The sequence below is a fragment of the Triticum dicoccoides genome, chromosome 6A (assembly GCF_002162155.2).
Source record: "Triticum dicoccoides isolate Atlit2015 ecotype Zavitan chromosome 6A, WEW_v2.0, whole genome shotgun sequence".
Taxonomy (NCBI): domain Eukaryota; kingdom Viridiplantae; phylum Streptophyta; class Magnoliopsida; order Poales; family Poaceae; genus Triticum; species Triticum dicoccoides.
Genome location: NC_041390.1, coordinates 267,942,988 through 267,949,517, shown reverse-complemented (window position 1 = coordinate 267,949,517; position 6,530 = coordinate 267,942,988).

Sequence of the window (6,530 nt, the reverse complement as noted above, 5' to 3'; positions counted from 1 at the left end):
CCCAAATGGCGCTGCAGCCCCCTTCCCTCCTCCCCAACAGCGGCGCGGCCTCCTCCCCTCCTCCACAATGGCGGTGCGGCCTCCTCCCCTCCTCCCCAATGACGGTGCGGCCCCGAAACCTCCGCGTGCTTTCACCGATCTGCCCTGGTTCCCCAGCTCTATCGCCGGTCCTCGGATCCCATGAGCAGCCGCCGCCTTCCTGGCCGGTGAGCACGAAGATGTCGGCGCCGAGGAGGCAAGCGAAGCTGATCCACGTGAGGTCCCACCACATGAGGCAGCAGCGCATCTTGTTCTTGCTCCGGCGCCACATCATGCCGAGCTCCAATGCGTCGGGTGAAGCGGCCGGCGAGGAGGCAGCCACTGAGCCCCGGTGGCGTTGCAACTAGCACGCCCGGTAAGCGCCCCAGCTCGCGAACGCCAGCTCCAGGAAGAAGTCATCCTTGCCCCACCGCTAGTAGCTCCTTGCCGTGGTCGCATGCTTATCTTGCGGCGCTCCCATGGGTTCCATGGCCTGGAGCTTTGGGTCAGAGCATGGCTTCACTGTGTTTGTCCGCGCATAGATGCAGGACAAGTTATTCTGATTCGTCATCTCCGAAGGTGAAGTGACTGCAGAATACGGACAGAACAAACCCATTATCTTCTTCCTTCGGCCGCCAACTCGCCATCGTTGTGGACTCCCTCTCCGTTCGTCCTATCTTTATCGTGCACCAGAAATCACATACCAAGCACTACTTTGTTTTTGTTGGAAAACCAAGCATGAATCTTGCTATGACGATTGGCTAGAAAACAAAGGGACACCGAAGGTGAAGTCTGGGGATAAAGGTTTCACTCTTTTCGTATTTGTTCTGCAACTTTTGTTACTTGGAAAAAAAGGTTGATGAAGTTCATGTATTACTGTCATTGAAAATATCGTAAAAAAGAGGACAGACGAGTTCCCAAAAAATCGGGGACATTCGTTAAAAACTAGAAGTTCATGAAAGATACTAGGGGGGAGGTTAATAATATCTTAGTTGATATGACAACACTTTCAAGTTCAAATGTAAAAACCATGAAGTTCAACAAAAAGCCATAATCATAGAGTTCGAAACAGAACAAGCAAAAATTTCATGTTGAAAACATTGTACAACATGCTCTGGGGGGAATGTCATCTTCTATCATAAAAACATGGGTCTAAAAACATCATGTCGTACAACTTCTCGTTCATTATTATTTCCTGAAGTTCGGCCGTATTTACGGATGCAAAAAGGTAATGTTAACTCTCGAAGTTCGTATATAATAAATTAGAGAGTTCGACAAAAACGTGAAAACAAAAAAGAGACACATATGTTTATACAAAAAGAGCTCATGGATTTCCGAGGGCAAAGCCACTAAAGAGAAAATAGAAAGAAGTTCAAAGTGATGACAACCAGAAGTTCACGTATTGCATGTTGTGTGTTTCATACGAGAAGAAAAAACAAAAAACTGAAGTCTAATTTTTTTGTTCCTAGAAGTTCATGTGCTCTACCCTTGGAAGTTCAAAATTCTTGAGGGAGAGGTTCACGGTGTGTTTACATTTACAAAAAACACAAAAAGATGTTGTTTCTTGTGTTTTAAAATAATTCTCTCAATCCATTACAAATTTGGAACAAGAATGAAAAAAGAATGAAAAAGCAAAGGCTAAAGGTTTTGTTGCTAGAAGTTCAAGTGCTCGGACTGAGAAAGTTAAATATTCTTGTGAGAGAGGTTGAACAAAAAATACGCGGCAGAAGTTCAAGGTGAAAACAACGAGAAGTTCAACTACTGCAAAGAATACATTTCATGTAAGAATAAAAGTATAGAAAATAAAACCTTAAAAGGTTTGTTTCAAGAAGTTAACGTGCTCAGTCCAGGGAAGTTCAAAAATTATTGCGAGATATGTTCCATGTTCGAAAACAAAAAAAATTGTTTCTTTGCATTTTAAAATAATTCTTTCAATCCACAAAGAAGTTCAGTTATTATTTGGGAGCAATTTGATTTCAAAAAGAAAATAAAAAATTCAAATTATAAAGATTAATAAATAAAACCAGGACGTCCATATTAAAAACATGGAGAAGTTCGATGATTATAGAAAACTCGGATTTTCCTCGTTATTAAAGACTGGAAACAAGAAGTTCAAAAAAATAACAAGAAGGTCAACTTTTAAAAATAGAGCGCTTCAAAATTCATAAAAATATTAATAAATAAAACCAGGAAGTCCATATTGAAAAGATGGAGAAGTTCGATAATTATAGAAAACTCAGATTTTCCTCATTATTAAAGAGTGGAAACAAGAAGTTCAAAAACAAAATAACAAGTTCAACTTTTAAAAATAGAGTGCTTCGAAATTCAGATAAATATTTATAAAAAACTCAAATATTTTCACGTAACCGAGAGAAGTTCAATTGATAACTGCCAGAAGTTCACGTACTACATGGTGTGCACTTTGTATTAAAAGGAAATAAAAAAGCAAATACGATAAGTTTTGTTGTTATAGGTTCAACTCCTCAGTCGGAGAAAGTTAAAAAAATATTGTGAACGGGGTTTGTCCAAAAGGAGTATCATTTGTGTAACACTAACGAATGGATGAGAAAATTACAAACTAAAATATTCCACAGAAGTTCAACGCGAAACAACAAGAAGTTCAAATAATGCACTGAATGAATTTCAGATAAAAACTTTTAAAACCGTCGCGAGTATGAAAAAGTAATCAACATGGGAAAGTTGCGTGTTTACAGCAGCTTTCCATTGGTATAACCCTTTCTTAATTCTGGTGAGTGGATGGATAGCTATGAGCAAAAAAAGTACGTGAAAAACAGAGTGAAGTTCAAGTAGACATGCCGAGAAGTTCAAGTTCTTCACATGGTGCATTTTCGAAGAATCTGTTTCCCGATAAAGGCAGAACGAATGATCTCGTCGTTTTTGAAATTACTTGAAAATATATAGGAATAAGAGAAAACCATCAACATGAAAAAGTTTCGCATTTTCCGTAGCTTTTCAGCGGTATATTATTTGCCCCATTTCGATAAAGTTTCTACAAATTACGATGAAAATACATTTTTATCCATTTTTAAAATTGACTTAAAACAATAAGGAATTAGGAGAAACAATATGTACCAAAAGGTTTCACATTTCCTCAAGCTTTACAATGCCATATCATTTGCTGCATTCGGGCATAGAGTTAAAAAATAGATTGAAAATACGTACTCGGTGGAACTTGTACCATTTTCTAAATAAATCTTAAACCCCGTTCAAAATTAGAAAAAACTTTCTACATGCAAAAGTAGAGCATTTTCATAAGCTTTCCAATGCCATATCATTTGCCTCAATTGGATTAGTTGTTTAGAAATGACATCGAAAATACGAACTCAGTTGTTCGGTTTGTGAAATTTTTCGATTTTCCAAATTACTCTTTAACCGTAGGGAATTAGAGAAAACTTTTAACATGTGAAAGGAGCGGTTTTGCAGCAGCATTCCAATGCCATATTATTTGCCTCATTCTGATAAACGGTTCAGAAATGTGATCGAAAATATGATTCACATTTTTTGTATGAAGAAAAAACAGTTTTCAAAACTGCTCTTGAATCGCTTACATTTTGCCAAAAATTTAACTTGGGTCATGATAATGGTGTCCATAGATTTCCAACAGTATATCGCAAGCCCCATTTGGGCAATGTTGGCGGATGTTCAACCTAGCACTAGGAGAAGTTCAGGTCGAACAACTCAGGCAGTAAAATTGCAAAAAATGCAATTTCATCACGACCGGAGAGCAAAATCCGCCAACGAGCGAGATTCCTATTTAAAACTAGTATTTACTTGCTAAAAATGTTTCTAGATTACACTAACATCATATAGAACACGACTAACAAGAATAATTCGCGGGGGAAGCCACGATTGCGAAGATAGCCGGAAGGTCGGGTTCGTACAAAGGGAAGTTCAGGCGCGTTACTCAGGCAGTTCAGGTGTGGTCTAAATTTGTAACTTGTCTGTGTTTTGGATTTGGCCCCAACAGCATGCTCCTCTGGTGAGCTAAGAGAGATTTCTATATGCGGGCTGCACAGACTACCATTTTTATAATTTTGTAAATATCATGTGCTTATGCTTTATGATGTGTAACATTATTGTTAGTTGTATTTTGCCATGTACAAGATAGTCTGCCTTGCTCGCTTCACTGTAGTAACTATATTTTTGCCCTAGTCATGTGTACTAACAGAAACATTTCCGGATGAAGTGACATCAACACAAAGAGCTTAGAGCAGTTGTCATGCCCAATATGTGGTCCTATCCGAGAGAACTTGAAGGTCCCACCAAAGATAGAGCCGCATATTAAAGACGCTTTTGCAAGGTGGATATCCTTACATCAAACCATATACAACTCAATGGGGATACAAACAAGGCATACATTTGCCTCACAAATACATCAAACATCATACATAAGAGCACCATCTGACTACGGATGAAACACAAATAAAAACTCAAACGACATCCACCCTGCTAGCCAAGGCTGCCGACCAGGAACCTATCCCTCGATTGAAGAGAAGTAGAAGAAGAACTCCAAAACAAGTAAACATTGCTCTCACATCATGACATCGCATTACCTGTACTTGCAACTGTTGTTGTGGTAATCTGTGAGCCACGAGGTCTTAGTAATCCCATTACCATGGGTACGAAGACTAACAAAGCTTAATGGGTGACATTGCCGCAAGCGACTAAGCATTGTATGGTGGCTAACTCACGAGTACAAGAATAAGAAGAGAAACTACGCATAACGGTCGCAACTAGTAATGTTTAAGAAGTGATCCTGAACTACTTACGAATCAAACATAACCCCACCATGTTCTCTTTTCGAACTTGCTCGAAAAGAGACGGTCACGGTTACACATGTGGTTGGTGTATTTTATTTTGGATCTGGCGTCAAGTTCTCTACAATCGGATATTAAAAAATTCCCATCTTCCACATAACTGCGGGCATGGATTTCAAAAGTTTAAACACTGCAGGGGTGTCCCAACTTAGTCCATCACAAACTCTCACGATCAATGGAGGAAAAATCCTCCTCCTGGAACAAACCGATCAAGCTCAGAATCTCGATTCACAAGACATTTCTATAATGTTAAAACAAAACCAGCAAGACCTCCCGGCGTGCCGACACCCTAATAGTAGCTACACGTATCTCATCTTAGGCCACGACGGATGAGCTAAGCATACTGGTAACAAATATCCCAACTTGCTAAGGGGCTGTTCCGCATAGTGCTCTAGTTTGGACCAGCACTCATGAGGAGCACTGGCCCGAGTTGTCAATTAATTATCCTCGGGGCCCGGGAAGTCCCTATGCAAGTTTTAGTTGTTATTAGGCAAATGGTAAAACCAATGTTGGGCCTTCCTGGAATAGTTTTATTCAAAGCGAACTGTCGAGGTGGGCCCATAAACCCTGACCGTGTTAGGAACGCAAAATCAATGATCATAACACCGATATGACGAAAACTAAGGCGGCAAGGGTGGAACAAAACACCAGGCAAAAGGCCGAGCCTTCCACCCTTTACCAAGTATATAGACGCATTATTTAAATAAGAGATATTGTGATATCCCATGATATCCATGTTCCAACATGGAACAACCTCCAACTGCACCTGAAACTAGCTACGCTATAAGATGGGCTGAGCAAAGCGGTAACATAGCCAAACAACGGTTTGCTGGGAGGGTGAAAAGGTTAGAGATTGTTTCATGGCAATTTGGGTGTCTTGATAAACAAGTGGTAGGTAGCGCGACATAGCGATAGCATCGAGACAACTAGCAAAGCAAAGATAGTAGTGAGATCCAAGGTATTGGTCATCTTGCGTGAGATCCCGCTAGGAAGAAGACCGAGTCCATGAAGAAGACGAAACAACGTAGTCGAACGGATCCTCACAATCGCAACAAAACCGAGAACTATCGAGAAGAAGCATAACCGGAAAGAAGCAAACAACATGGTAAACCAACAAGCATAAACATGGCATGATGCGCAACCAAGTATGATGCATGTCCGGTTTAATGAGTCATGGCATGGCAAAGTGCAACAAACAATACTACAAATTAAGTGGAGCTCAATATGCAATGAGTTGCATATTGACAAAACAGCACATTCAAATATTTAGTTCACTCTCGTTTATGTCCCAACAATAGTAAATGTTTCTAAACATGGCAAGAGCTGAAGCATATGAAAACAACCTTGAATTGGCAAGTTTAAATGAGGCCGGATGAACAAACAACAATTCTGGAAAATCATCATATGCATATTTCGAATTTGCTACTGCTCTGCCCTAAACACAATTTTAATGTTGTTAAATAGCAAAATAAAGTGCACCATGTTAATCTATGCATTTTCCACCCCGAAAATTTATTTAATTCTGACCTACGTTTATTTAGTTATGAAACAAACCATTTTAGCATGACATTTATGTGAATTAAATGCAAACATCAATTTAAACATTTTAAACATTGATGAAAGTTGGGTATTATGAAACTAGATAAAATTCTAAGTATTTTACATATATAATTT